The sequence below is a fragment of the Lepisma saccharinum genome, chromosome 16 (genome assembly GCF_977018435.1).
Source record: "Lepisma saccharinum chromosome 16, izLepSacc3.1, whole genome shotgun sequence".
In the NCBI taxonomy this organism is placed as follows: domain Eukaryota; kingdom Metazoa; phylum Arthropoda; class Insecta; order Zygentoma; family Lepismatidae; genus Lepisma; species Lepisma saccharinum.
In genome coordinates this window covers 36,363,170-36,378,429 of record NC_139244.1, presented here as the reverse complement: position 1 = coordinate 36,378,429, position 15,260 = coordinate 36,363,170, and the positions used below count along the sequence as shown (strand labels likewise).

The following is a 15,260-nucleotide window of genomic DNA, read 5'->3' as shown; positions in this document are numbered from 1 at the left end:
TTTCCATAGTCACACTCCCCAACACGAGATTACTAACTTACTCTGAAGATGGTTTCAAATTGTTCATGTAACGTGCGCTTCTTCTTGATACCTGTTATATAGCAGAAAGGTAAATCAACTTCCAAAGTTTTATTAGACATTGAACACTTCCACTACTTTTTTTTAATATCATTTTTAAAATCTACACCATCGACAAATAACCCCTGCAATTTCCCACGTTCATGTGCGTTCGTTTTTAGGTAAAAAATCGAGTTTCTAATTTCCGAGCCGACCGTCGCGCAAAACACAGGTGCGCCATGTTGTGATGTCGTCCTTCGGCTTGTTCTGTCGTCTGCACTTCGAGTTGGCTGCATTTAGTGTTAGGACGTGTCTGTGTTTGCTGGATTGGAAAAGATACGTAACTACTAAAACAGGGAATGGTCGTTTCCACAAAGCAAGCACTAAGTCAGTACTTTACCACGGTTTTCACTGCTGAGTTAACATTACAAATAAGATTTTTTGTTGCCTTGTGCCGAAACAAGTTTCCATCTTGTGAGTTACAAGAGCAGAGCAGTCCGAATTTTAAAGCTGGTCAGTGTTGTGGATATCACAGTGGAAGAAAAATACTTCACACGCCTTGTTCAAGAAAAACTTTAAGTTAGGAGTAAATTTTATTCATATAGTGCGACCTCTCACATAAGAAATCTAATTTTTGGAATTTTAAAAACTTGAAAGTAAACACCATGTCAAATTTCCCTTGCCATACTTAACTCGCTGCTTCCGCTTCTCTTATCTCAGCTCCATCCAATATCAATTGTGCAAAATATGGAGCTACCGTGAATGCATCTGCACATGTTAGATGGCCGGAATCGGCTTTCGTACATCTCTAGCATGTCATAATCGAAACGTTAATTTAATTTTGAAAATCTCAGAAAATCCTCTTCAATACTCAGCGTTGCAAGCACGAGGAGCAACGAACGCTTTCGTGCATGGATTTCTAGAGCGCTAAGAGACGACCGAGTTCATTGCCGAACGAGAACGTCATAACTGGAATATCCAATCAGAGACAGTTCAGTTTTCGTGGCGTACAGCATCAATTTGGCACAACTTCTAAGGCCAATTTCTCGCAAACTATTTTGTACAACGTTAATATAAAATGAATGACTTGCAGTGATACAGTTTAAAATCAGATCTTAGGTAAGAGTCGAAATGTTCTTTGCTACAGGAATGAATGTTGAAGATCGAGTTGAAAATGACGTGGATAACTGCACTTGCAATATTCTCCATACCTCACAAATGTGATCAAGCCCTTAAGAGGACTAAAAGTTATAACACCAACCTTAAATGACATGCACGGAAAGACGTCCATTAACTCCGAAACTAGCCAACATGCATTGGATGTGGCATGAAAGACATGACTTTCTTCTTTATCAAAAATTTCATCCAGGGTGTTCTCATTTCAATTTGGATGCTTACAATCCGATAGTAGGGTAGATTTACATTTTGCTATAAACTTAAATTCGAAACCCAAATCGTGTTGAAATTAATCATGGAAGGAATAGTGTAAATATCGCATGAACTCCACGACTATGACAAAAGTAAGAGTTTGATTGTGTATTCAGATTTACAAGCTGATGATGTGTGATTGTTATGGAAGTAGCAGAGTGGCGCAGTGGAAGCGTGCTGGGCCCATAACCCAGAGGTCCGTGGATCGAAACCATGCTCTGCTAAAACTTTTGCGCTCGTGTTCCTTTTTTAATTTATTCCAGTGTTCATAATCACAGTACGAGACACCAAAAATCCCAAGCAACGCTCACGTGATGATTCGAAATTGGTCCACTATAATTGCTCATAAACCTTAACCTCTCGCCGATTACCAAACGTGAAGATATATTCCAAACTTTGTCATGATGATCACAAGATATACTCAATTGAAGCTTCCACTCGCAGTTTAGTTGATCAATATGAGCTTTATTCCATCTGTCTTTCGCAGATACTTGCGGTATTAATGGCTTTCGCCTCAATTGCTGCTTCATGTATCCATCACCTTAGAGAAGTTCAACAGAAATTTGTCATTTGCTATTTTTTCGACGACCTCCTCTTAGATAAAAACAGCGCCCCCGGGTGGGATCGAATCACCAACCTCTCGGTTAACAGCCGAACGCGCTAACCGATTGCGCCACGGAGGCTAACATTCCATTAGCTTGAAAATATTTGCGCCTTTGATTTCGACGTACGGTATATCGATGAGAAGAAATTATTCATGAAAATACAATGAACACCATATTATTCCTCAGCATGGTAATTTTTCATGAATGTTTTGCGTGATTTACCCCTCTCGTGCGACAAGCAATTTCAATTGCTGTCAAATAAAAGTAGGCGATCCGTGCTGTTGTATTGATGAACGAAATTTCCATAGTCACACTCCCCAACACGAGATTACTAACTTACTCTGAAGATGGTTTCAAATTGTTCATGTAACGTGCGCTTCTTCGTGATGCCTGTTATATAACAGAAGGGTAAATCACCTTCCAAAGTTTTATTAAACATTGAACACTTCCACTAATTTTTTTTAATATCATTTTTAAAATCTACACTATCGACAAATAACCCCTGCAATTTCCCACGTTCATGTGCGTTCGTTTTTAGGTAAAAAATCGAATTTCTAATTTCCGAGCCGAGCGTCACGCAAAACACAGGTGCGCCATGTTGTGACGTCGTCCTTCGGCTTGTTCTGTCGTCTGCACTTCGAGTTGGCTGCATTTAGTGTTAGGACGTGTCTGTGTTTGCTGGATTGGAAAAGATACGTAACTACTAGAACAGGGAATGGTCGTTTCCACAAAGCAAGCACTAAGTCAGTGCTTTACCACGGTTTTCACTGCTGAGTTAACATTACAAATAAGATTTTTTGTTGCCTTGTGCCGAAACAAGTTTCCATCTTGTGAGTTACAAGAGCAGAGCAGTCCGAATTTTAAAGCTGGTCAGTGTTGTGGATATCACAGTGGAAGAAAAATACTTCACACGCCTTGTTCAAGAAAAACTTTAAGTTAGGAGTAAATTTTATTCATATAGTGCGACCTCTCACATACGAAATCTAATTTTTGGAATTTTAAAAACTTGAAAGTAAACACCATGTCAAATTTCCCTTGCCACACTTAACTCGCTGCTTCCGCTTCTCTTATCTCAGCTCCATCCAATATCAAATGTGCAAAATATGGAGCTACCGTGAATGCATCTGCACATGTTAGATTGCCGGAATTGGCTTTCGTACATCTCTAGCATGTCATAATCGAAACGTTAATTTAATTTTGAAAATCCCAGAAAATCCTCTTCAATATTCAGCGTTACAAACACGAGGAGCAACGAACGCTTTCGTGCATGGATTTCTAGAGCGCTAAGAGACGACCGATTTCATTGCCGAACGAGAACGTCATAACTGGAATATCCAATCAGAGACGGTTCAGTTTTCGTGACGTACAGCATCAATTTGGCACAACTTCTAAGGCCAATTTCTCGCAAACTATTTTGTACAACGTTAATATAAAATGAATGACTTGCAGTGATACAGTTTAAAATCACATTTTAGGTAAGAGTAGAAATGTTCATTGCTACAGGAATGAATGTTGAAGATCGAGTTGAAAATGACGTGAATAACTGCACTTGCAATATTCTCCATACCTCATAAATGTGATCATGCCCTTAAGAGGACTGAGAAGTTATAACACCAACCTTAAATGACATGCACGGAAAGACGTCCATTAACTCCGAAACTAGCCAACATGCATGAGATGTGGCAATGGGAAGAACGTCACTGCTGAGAGACATGGCTTTCTTCTTTATCAAAAATTTCATCCAGGGTGTTCTCATTTCAATTTGGATGCTTACAATCCGATAGTAGGGTAGATTTAGATTTTGCTATAAGCTTAAATTCGAAACCCAAATCGTGTTGAAATTAATCATGGAAGGAATAGTGTAAATATCGCATGAACTCCACGACTACGACAAAAGTAAGGGTTTGATTCTGTATTCAGATTTACAAGCTGATGATGTGTGATTGTTATGGAGGTAGCAGAGTGGCGCAGTGGAAGCGTGCTGGGCCCATAACCCAGAGGTCCGTGGATCGAAACCATGCTCTGCTAAAACTTTTGCGCTCGTATTCCATTTTTAATTTATTCCAGTGTTCATAATCACATTACGAGACACCAAAAATCCCAAGCAACGCTCACGTGATGATTCGAAATTGGTCCATTATAATTGCTCATAAACCTTAACCTCTCGCCGATTACCAAACGTGAAGATATATTCCAAACTTTGTCATGATGATCACAAGATATACTCAATTGAAGCTTCCACTCGCAGTTTAGTTGATCAATATGAGCTTTATTCCATCTGTCTTTCGCAGATACTTGCGGTATTAATGGCTTTCGCCTCAATTGCTGCTTCATGTATCCATCACCTTAGAGAAGTTCAACAGAAATTGGTCAATTGCTATTTATTCGACGACCTCCTCTTGAATAAAAACAGCGCCCCCGGGTGGGATCGAACCACCAACCTTTCGGTTAACAGCCGAACGCGCTAACCGATTGCGCCACGGAGGCTAACATTCCATTACCTTGAAAATTTTTGCGCTTTTGATTTCGACGTACGGTATATCGATGAGAAGAAATTATTCATGTAAATACAATGAACACCATATTATTCCTCAGCATGGTTATTTTTCATGAATGTTCTGCGTGATTTACCCCTCTCGTGCGACAAGCAATTTCAATGGCTGTCAAATAAAAGTAGGCGATCCGTGCTGTTGTATTGATGAACGAGATTTCCATAGTCACACTCCCCAACACGAGATTACTAACTTACTCTGAAGATGGTTTCAAATTGTTCATGTAACGTGCGCTTCTTCTTGATACCTGTTATATAACAGAAGGGTAAATCAACTTCCAAAGTTTTATTAGACATTGAACACTTCCACTACTTTTTTTTAATATCATTTTTAAAATCTACACCATCGACAAATAACCCCTGCAATTTCCCACGTTCATGTGCGTTCGTTTTTAGGTAAAAAATCGAGTTTCTAATTTCCGAGCCGAGCGTCGCGCAAAACACAGGTGCGCCATGTTGTGACGTCGTCCTTCGGCTTGTTCTGTCGTCTGCACTTCGAGTTGGCTGCATTTAGTGTTAGGACGTGTCTGTGTTTGCTGGATTGGAAAAGATACGTAACTACTAGAACAGGGAATGGTCGTTTCCACAAAGCAAGCACTAAGTCAGTGCTTTACCACGGTTTTCACTGCTGAGTTAACATTACAAATAAGATTTTTTGTTGCCTTGTGCCGAAACAAGTTTCCATCTTGTGAATTACAAGAGCAGAGCAGTCCGAATTTTAAAGCTGGTCAGTGTTGTGGATATCACAGTGGAAGAAAAATACTTCACACGCCTTGTTCAAGAAAAACTTTAAGTTAGGAGTAAATTTTATTCATATAGTGCGACCTCTCACATAAGAAATCTAATTTCTGGAATTTTAAAAACTTGAAAGTTAACACCATGTCAAATTTCCCTTGCCATACTTAACTCGCTGCTTCCGCTTCTCTTATCTCAGCTCCATCCAATATCAATTGTGCAAAATATGGAGCTACCGTGAATGCATCTGCACATGTTAGATTGCCGGAATCGGCTTTCGTACATCTCTAGCATGTCATAATCGAAACGTTAATTTAATTTTGAAAATCTCAGAAAATCCTCTTCAATACTCAGCGTTGCAAACACGAGGAGCAACGAACGTTTTCGTGCATGGATCTCTAGAGCGCTAAGAGACGACCGAGTTCATTGCCGAACGAGAACGTCATAACTGGAATATCCAATCAGAGACGGTTCAGTTTTCGTGGCGTACAGCATCAATTTGGCACAACTTCTAAGGCCAATTTCTCGCAAACTATTTTGTACAACGTTAATATAAAATGAATGACTTGCTGTGATACAGTTTAAAATCAGATCTTAGGTAAGAGTCGAAATGTTCATTGCTACAGGAATGAATGTTGAAGATCGAGTTGAAAATGACGTGGATAACTGCACTTGCAATATTCTCCATACCTCACAAATGTGATCAAGCCCTTAAGAGGACTAAAAGTTATAACACCAACCTTAAATGACATGCACGGAAAGACGTCCATTAACTCCGAAACTAGCCAACATGCATTGGATGTGGCATGAAAGACATGACTTTCTTCTTTATCAAAAATTTCATCCAGGGTGTTCTCATTTCAATTTGGATGCTTACAATCCGATAGTAGGGTAGATTTACATTTTGCTATAAGCTTAAATTCGAAACCCAAATCGTGTTGAAATTAATCATGGAAGGAATAGTGTAAATATCGCATGAACTCCACGACTACGACAAAAGTAAGGGTTTGATTCTGTATTCAGATTTACAAGCTGATGATGTGTGATTGTTATGGAGGTAGCAGAGTGGCGCAGTGGAAGCGTGCTGGGCCCATAACCCAGAGGTCCGTGGATCGAAACCATGCTCTGCTAAAACTTTTGCGCTCGTATTCCATTTTTAATTTATTCCAGTGTTCATAATCACATTACGAGACACCAAAAATCCCAAGCAACGCTCACGTGATGATTCGAAATTGGTCCATTATAATTGCTCATAAACCTTAACCTCTCGCCGATTACCAAACGTGAAGATATATTCCAAACTTTGTCATGATGATCACAAGATATACTCAATTGAAGCTTCCACTCGCAGTTTAGTTGATCAATATGAGCTTTATTCAATCTGTCTTTCGCAGATACTTGCAGTATTAATATCCTTCGCCTCAATTGCTGCTTCATGTATCCATCACCTTAGAGAAGTTCAACAGAAATTGGTCATTTGCTATTTATTCGACGACCTCCTCTTGGATAAAAACAGCGCCCCCGGGTGGGATCGAACCACCAACCTTTCGGTTAACAGCCGAACGCGCTAACCGATTGCGCCACGGAGGCTAACATTCCATTACCTTGAAAATTTTTGCGCTTTTGATTTCGACGTACGGTATATCGATGAGAGGAAATTATTCATGTAAATACAATGAACACCATATTATTCCTCAGCATGGTTATTTTTCATGAATATTTCTGCGTGATTTACCCCTCTCGTGCGACAAGCAATTTCAATGGCTGTCAAATAAAAGTAGGCGATCCGTGCTGTTGTATTGATGAACGAAATTTGCATAGTCACACTCCCCAACACGAGATTACTAACTTACTCTGAAGATGGTTTCAAATTGTTCATGTAACGTGCGCTTCTTCTTGATACCTGTTATATAACAGAAGGGTAAATCAACTTCCAAAGTTTTATTAGACATTGAACACTTCCACTACTTTTTTTTAATATCATTTTTAAAATCTACACCATCGACAAATAACCCCTGCAATTTCCCACGTTCATGTGCGTTCGTTTTTAGGTAAAAAATCGAGTTTCTAATTTCCGAGCCGACCGTCGCGCAAAACACAGGTGCGCCATGTTGTGACGTCGTCCTTCGGCTTGTTCTGTCGTCTGCACTTCGAGTTGGCTGCATTTAGTGTTAGGACGTGTCTGTGTTTGCTGGATTGGAAAAGATACGTAACTACTAAAACAGGGAATGGTCGTTTCCACAAAGCAAGCACTAAGTCAGTGCTTTACCACGGTTTTCACTGCTGAGTTAACATTACAAATAAGATTTTTTGTTGCCTTGTGCCGAAACAAGTTTCCATCTTGTGAGTTACAAGAGCAGAGCAGTCCGAATTTTAAAGCTGGTCAGTGTTGTGGATATCACAGTGGAAGAAAAATACTTCACACGCCTTGTTCAAGAAAAACTTTAAGTTAGGAGTAAATTTTATTCATATAGTGCGACCTCTCACATAAGAAATCTAATTTTTGGAATTTTAAAAACTTGAAAGTAAACACCATGTCAAATTTCCCTTGCCATACTTAACTCGCTGCTTCCGCTTCTCTTATCTCAGCTCCATCCAATATCAAATGTGCAAAATATGGAGCTACCGTGAATGCATCTGCACATGTTAGATTGCCGGAATTGGCTTTCGTACATCTCTAGCATGTCATAATCGAAACGTTAATTTAATTTTGAAAATCCCAGAAAATCCTCTTCAATATTCAGCGTTACAAACACGAGGAGCAACGAACGCTTTCGTGCATGGATTTCTAGAGCGCTAAGAGACGACCGATTTCATTGCCGAACGAGAACGTCATAACTGGAATATCCAATCAGAGACGGTTCAGTTTTCGTGACGTACAGCATCAATTTGGCACAACTTCTAAGGCCAATTTCTAGCAAACTATTTTGTACAACGTTAATATAAAATGAATGACTTGCAGTGATACAGTTTAAAATCACATTTTAGGTAAGAGTAGAAATGTTCATTGCTACAGGAATGAATGTTGAAGATCGAGTTGAAAATGACGTGAATAACTGCACTTGCAATATTCTCCATACCTCATAAATGTGATCATGCCCTTAAGAGGACTGAGAAGTTATAACACCAACCTTAAATGACATGCACGGAAAGACGTCCATTAACTCCGAAACTAGCCAACATGCATGAGATGTGGCAATGGGAAGAACGTCACTGCTGAGAGACATGGCTTTCTTCTTTATCAAAAATTTCATCCAGGGTGTTCTCATTTCAATTTGGATGCTTACAATCCGATAGTAGGGTAGATTTAGATTTTGCTATAAGCTTAAATTCGAAACCCAAATCGTGTTGAAATTAATCATGGAAGGAATAGTGTAAATATCGCATGAACTCCACGACTTCGACAAAAGTAAGGGTTTGATTCTGTATTCAGATTTACAGGCTGATGATGTGTGATTGTTATGGAGGTAGCAGAGTGGCGCAGTGGAAGCGTGCTGGGCCCATAACCCAGAGGTCCGTGGATCGAAACCATGCTTTGCTAAAACTTTTGCGCTCGTATTCCATTTTTAATTTATTCCAGTGTTCATAATCACATTACGAGACACCAAAAATCCCAAGCAACGCTCACGTGATGATTCGAAATTGGTCCATTATAATTGCTCATAAACCTTAACCTCTCGCCGATTACCAAACGTGAAGATATATTCCAAACTTTGTCATGATGATCACAAGATATACTCAATTGAAGCTTCCACTCGCAGTTTAGTTGATCAATATGAGCTTTATTCCATCTGTCTTTCGCAGATACTTGCGGTATTAATGGCTTTCGCCTCAATTGCTGCTTCATGTATCCATCACCTTAGAGAAGTTCAACAGAAATTGGTCAATTGCTATTTATTCGACGACCTCCTCTTGGATAAAAACAGCGCCCCCGGGTGGGATCGAACCACCAACCTTTCGGTTAACAGCCGAACGCGCTAACCGATTGCGCCACGGAGGCTAACATTCCATTACCTTGAAAATTTTTGCGCTTTTGATTTCGACGTACGGTATATCGATGAGAGGAAATTATTCATGTAAATACAATGAACACCATATTATTCCTCAGCATGGTTATTTTTCATGAATGTTCTGCGTGATTTACCCCTCTCGTGCGACAAGCAATTTCAATGGCTGTCAAATAAAAGTAGGCGATCCGTGCTGTTGTATTGATGAACGAGATTTCCATAGTCACACTCCCCAACACGAGATTACTAACTTACTCTGAAGATGGTTTCAAATTGTTCATGTAACGTGCGCTTCTTCTTGATACCTGTTATATAACAAAAGGGTAAATCAACTTCCAAAGTTTTATTAGACATTGAACACTTCCACTACTTTTTTTTAATATCATTTTTAAAATCTACACCATCGACAAATAACCCCTGCAATTTCCCACGTTCATGTGCGTTCGTTTTTAGGTAAAAAATCGAGTTTCTAATTTCCGAGCCGAGCGTCGCGCAAAACACAGGTGCGCCATGTTGTGACGTCGTCCTTCGGCTTGTTCTGTCGTCTGCACTTCGAGTTGGCTGCATTTAGTGTTAGGACGTGTCTGTGTTTGCTGGATTGGAAAAGATACGTAACTACTAGAACAGGGAATGGTCGTTTCCACAAAGCAAGCACTAAGTCAGTGCTTTACCACGGTTTTCACTGCTGAGTTAACATTACAAATAAGATTTTTTGTTGCCTTGTGCCGAAACAAGTTTCCATCTTGTGAGTTACAAGAGCAGAGCAGTCCGAATTTTAAAGCTGGTCAGTGTTGTGGATATCACAGTGGAAGAAAAATACTTCACACGCCTTGTTCAAGAAAAACTTTAAGTTAGGAGTAAATTTTATTCATATAGTGCGACCTCTCACATAAGAAATCTAATTTCTGGAATTTTAAAAACTTGAAAGTTAACACCATGTCAAATTTCCCTTGCCATACTTAACTCGCTGCTTCCGCTTCTCTTATCTCAGCTCCATCCAATATCAATTGTGCAAAATATGGAGCTACCGTGAATGCATCTGCACATGTTAGATTGCCGGAATCGGCTTTCGTACATCTCTAGCATGTCATAATCGAAACGTTAATTTAATTTTGAAAATCTCAGAAAATCCTCTTCAATACTCAGCGTTGCAAACACGAGGAGCAACGAACGTTTTCGTGCATGGATCTCTAGAGCGCTAAGAGACGACCGAGTTCATTGCCGAACGAGAACGTCATAACTGGAATATCCAATCAGAGACGGTTCAGTTTTCGTGGCGTACAGCATCAATTTGGCACAACTTCTAAGGCCAATTTCTCGCAAACTATTTTGTACAACGTTAATATAAAATGAATGACTTGCTGTGATACAGTTTAAAATCAGATCTTAGGTAAGAGTCGAAATGTTCATTGCTACAGGAATGAATGTTGAAGATCGAGTTGAAAATGACGTGGATAACTGCACTTGCAATATTCTCCATACCTCACAAATGTGATCAAGCCCTTAAGAGGACTAAAAGTTATAACACCAACCTTAAATGACATGCACGGAAAGACGTCCATTAACTCCGAAACTAGCCAACATGCATTGGATGTGGCATGAAAGACATGACTTTCTTCTTTATCAAAAATTTCATCCAGGGTGTTCTCATTTCAATTTGGATGCTTACAATCCGATAGTAGGGTAGATTTACATTTTGCTATAAGCTTAAATTCGAAACCCAAATCGTGTTGAAATTAATCATGGAAGGAATAGTGTAAATATCGCATGAACTCCACGACTACGACAAAAGTAAGGGTTTGATTCTGTATTCAGATTTACAAGCTGATGATGTGTGATTGTTATGGAGGTAGCAGAGTGGCGCAGTGGAAGCGTGCTGGGCCCATAACCCAGAGGTCCGTGGATCGAAACCATGCTCTGCTAAAACTTTTGCGCTCGTATTCCATTTTTAATTTATTCCAGTGTTCATAATCACATTACGAGACACCAAAAATCCCAAGCAACGCTCACGTGATGATTCGAAATTGGTCCATTATAATTGCTCATAAACCTTAACCTCTCGCCGATTACCAAACGTGAAGATATATTCCAAACTTTGTCATGATGATCACAAGATATACTCAATTGAAGCTTCCACTCGCAGTTTAGTTGATCAATATGAGCTTTATTCCATCTGTCTTTCGCAGATACTTGCGGTATTAATGGCTTTCGCCTCAATTGCTGCTTCATGTATCCATCACCTTAGAGAAGTTCAACAGAAATTGGTCAATTGCTATTTATTCGACGACCTCCTCTTGGATAAAAACAGCGCCCCCGGGTGGGATCGAACCACCAACCTTTCGGTTAACAGCCGAACGCGCTAACCGATTGCGCCACGGAGGCTAACATTCCATTACCTTGAAAATTTTTGCGCTTTTGATTTCGACGTACGGTATATCGATGAGAGGAAATTATTCATGTAAATACAATGAACACCATATTATTCCTCAGCATGGTTATTTTTCATGAATGTTCTGCGTGATTTACCCCTCTCGTGCGACAAGCAATTTCAATGGCTGTCAAATAAAAGTAGGCGATCCGTGCTGTTGTATTGATGAACGAGATTTCCATAGTCACACTCCCCAACACGAGATTACTAACTTACTCTGAAGATGGTTTCAAATTGTTCATGTAACGTGCGCTTCTTCTTGATACCTGTTATATAACAAAAGGGTAAATCAACTTCCAAAGTTTTATTAGACATTGAACACTTCCACTACTTTTTTTTAATATCATTTTTAAAATCTACACCATCGACAAATAACCCCTGCAATTTCCCACGTTCATGTGCGTTCGTTTTTAGGTAAAAAATCGAGTTTCTAATTTCCGAGCCGAGCGTCGCGCAAAACACAGGTGCGCCATGTTGTGACGTCGTCCTTCGGCTTGTTCTGTCGTCTGCACTTCGAGTTGGCTGCATTTAGTGTTAGGACGTGTCTGTGTTTGCTGGATTGGAAAAGATACGTAACTACTAGAACAGGGAATGGTCGTTTCCACAAAGCAAGCACTAAGTCAGTGCTTTACCACGGTTTTCACTGCTGAGTTAACATTACAAATAAGATTTTTTGTTGCCTTGTGCCGAAACAAGTTTCCATCTTGTGAGTTACAAGAGCAGAGCAGTCCGAATTTTAAAGCTGGTCAGTGTTGTGGATATCACAGTGGAAGAAAAATACTTCACACGCCTTGTTCAAGAAAAACTTTAAGTTAGGAGTAAATTTTATTCATATAGTGCGACCTCTCACATAAGAAATCTAATTTTTGGAATTTTAAAAACTTGAAAGTTAACACCATGTCAAATTTCCCTTGCCATACTTAACTCGCTGCTTCCGCTTCTCTTATCTCAGCTCCATCCAATATCAATTGTGCAAAATATGGAGCTACCGTGAATGCATCTGCACATGTTAGATTGCCGGAATCGGCTTTCGTACATCTCTAGCATGTCATAATCGAAACGTTAATTTAATTTTGAAAATCTCAGAAAATCCTCTTCAATACTCAGCGTTGCAAACACGAGGAGCAACGAACGTTTTCGTGCATGGATCTCTAGAGCGCTAAGAGACGACCGAGTTCATTGCCGAACGAGAACGTCATAACTGGAATATCCAATCAGAGACGGTTCAGTTTTCGTGGCGTACAGCATCAATTTGGCACAACTTCTAAGGCCAATTTCTCGCAAACTATTTTGTACAACGTTAATATAAAATGAATGACTTGCTGTGATACAGTTTAAAATCAGATCTTAGGTAAGAGTCGAAATGTTCATTGCTACAGGAATGAATGTTGAAGATCGAGTTGAAAATGACGTGGATAACTGCACTTGCAATATTCTCCATACCTCACAAATGTGATCAAGCCCTTAACAAGCCCTTAAGAGGACTAAAAGTTATAACACCAACCTTAAATGACATGCACGGAAAGACGTCCATTAACTCCGAAACTAGCCAACATGCATTGGATGTGGCATGAAAGACATGACTTTCTTCTTTATCAAAAATTTCATCCAGGGTGTTCTCATTTCAATTTGGATGCTTACAATCCGATAGTAGGGTAGATTTACATTTTGCTATAAGCTTAAATTCGAAACCCAAATCGTGTTGAAATTAATCATGGAAGGAATAGTGTAAATATCGCATGAACTCCACGACTACGACAAAAGTAAGGGTTTGATTCTGTATTCAGATTTACAAGCTGATGATGTGTGATTGTTATGGAGGTAGCAGAGTGGCGCAGTGGAAGCGTGCTGGGCCCATAACCCAGAGGTCCGTGGATCGAAACCATGCTCTGCTAAAACTTTTGCGCTCGTATTCCATTTTTAATTTATTCCAGTGTTCATAATCACATTACGAGACACCAAAAATCCCAAGCAACGCTCACGTGATGATCCGAAATTGGTCCATTATAATTGCTCATAAACCTTAACCTCTCGCCGATTACCAAACGTGAAGATATATTCCAAACTTTGTCATGATGATCACAAGATATACTCAATTGAAGCTTCCACTCGCAGTTTAGTTGATCAATATGAGCTCTATTCCATCTGTCTTTCGCAGATACTTGCGGTATTAATGGCTTTCGCCTCAATTGCTGCTTCATGTATCCATCACCTTAGAGAAGTTCAACAGAAATTGGTCAATTGCTATTTATTCGACGACCTCCTCTTGGATAAAAACAGCGCCCCCGGGTGGGATCGAACCACCAACCTTTCGGTTAACAGCCGAACGCGCTAACCGATTGCGCCACGGAGGCTAACATTCCATTACCTTGAAAATTTTTGCGCTTTTGATTTCGACGTACGGTATATCGATGAGAAGAAATTATTCATGTAAATACAATGAACACCATATTATTCCTCAGCATGGTTATTTTTCATGAATGTTCTGCGTGATTTACCCCTCTCGTGCGACAAGCAATTTCAATGGCTGTCAAATAAAAGTAGGCGATCCGTGCTGTTGTATTGATGAACGAAATTTCCATAGTCACACTCCCCAACACGAGATTACTAACTTACTCTGAAGATGGTTTCAAATTGTTCATGTAACGTGCGCTTCTTCTTGATACCTGTTATATAACAGAAGGGTAAATCAACTTCCAAAGTTTTATTAGACATTGAACACTTCCACTACTTTTTTTTAATATCATTTTTAAAATCTACACCATCGACAAATAACCCCTGCAATTTCCCACGTTCATGTGCGTTCGTTTTTAGGTAAAAAATCGAGTTTCTAATTTCCGAGCCGACCGTCGCGCAAAACACAGGTGCGCCATGTTGTGACATCGTCCATCGGCTTGTTCTGTCGTCTGCACTTCGAGTTGGCTGCATTTAGTGTTAGGACGTGTCTGTGTTTGCTGGATTGGAAAAGATACGTAACTACTAAAACAGGGAATGGTCGTTTCCACAAAGCAAGCACTAAGTCAGTGCTTTACCACGGTTTTCACTGCTGAGTTAACATTACAAATAAGATTTTTTGTTGCCTTGTGCCGAAACAAGTTTCCATCTTGTGAGTTACAAGAGCAGAGCAGTCCGAATTTTAAAGCTGGTCAGTGTTGTGGATATCACAGTGGAAGAAAAATACTTCACACGCCTTGTTCAAGAAAAACTTTAAGTTAGGAGTAAATTTTATTCATATAGTGCGACCTCTCACATAAGAAATCTAATTTTTGGAATTTTAAAAACTTGAAAGTAAACACCATGTCAAATTTCCCTTGCCATACTTAACTCGCTGCTTCCGCTTCTCTTATCTCAGCTCCATCCAATATCAAATGTGCAAAATATGGAGCTACCGTGAATGCATCTGCACATGTTAGATTGCCGGAATTGGCTTTCGTACATCTCTAGCATGT

General features: G+C 39.7%; 6 non-coding genes across 6 annotated transcripts; all 6 read right to left on the bottom strand.

Annotated features, from left to right (window-relative positions):
- Positions 1-2,094: 2,094 nt before the first annotated feature.
- Positions 2,095-2,168, bottom strand: TRNAN-GUU (transfer RNA asparagine (anticodon GUU)). Its single transcript has one exon. It is a non-coding gene; the product is annotated as a tRNA-Asn (tRNA).
- Positions 2,169-4,503: 2,335 nt separating this feature from the next.
- Positions 4,504-4,577, bottom strand: TRNAN-GUU (transfer RNA asparagine (anticodon GUU)). The gene has a single exon. It is a non-coding gene; the product is annotated as a tRNA-Asn (tRNA).
- Positions 4,578-6,892: 2,315 nt separating this feature from the next.
- On the bottom strand, positions 6,893-6,966 carry TRNAN-GUU (transfer RNA asparagine (anticodon GUU)). Its single transcript has one exon. It is a non-coding gene; the product is annotated as a tRNA-Asn (tRNA).
- A 2,336-nt stretch (positions 6,967-9,302) lies between these two features.
- TRNAN-GUU (transfer RNA asparagine (anticodon GUU)) lies at positions 9,303-9,376 on the bottom strand. Its single transcript has one exon. It is a non-coding gene; the product is annotated as a tRNA-Asn (tRNA).
- Positions 9,377-11,691: 2,315 nt separating this feature from the next.
- TRNAN-GUU (transfer RNA asparagine (anticodon GUU)) lies at positions 11,692-11,765 on the bottom strand. The gene has a single exon. It is a non-coding gene; the product is annotated as a tRNA-Asn (tRNA).
- Positions 11,766-14,091: 2,326 nt separating this feature from the next.
- Positions 14,092-14,165, bottom strand: TRNAN-GUU (transfer RNA asparagine (anticodon GUU)). The gene has a single exon. It is a non-coding gene; the product is annotated as a tRNA-Asn (tRNA).
- Between the last annotated feature and the right edge of the window lie 1,095 nt (positions 14,166-15,260).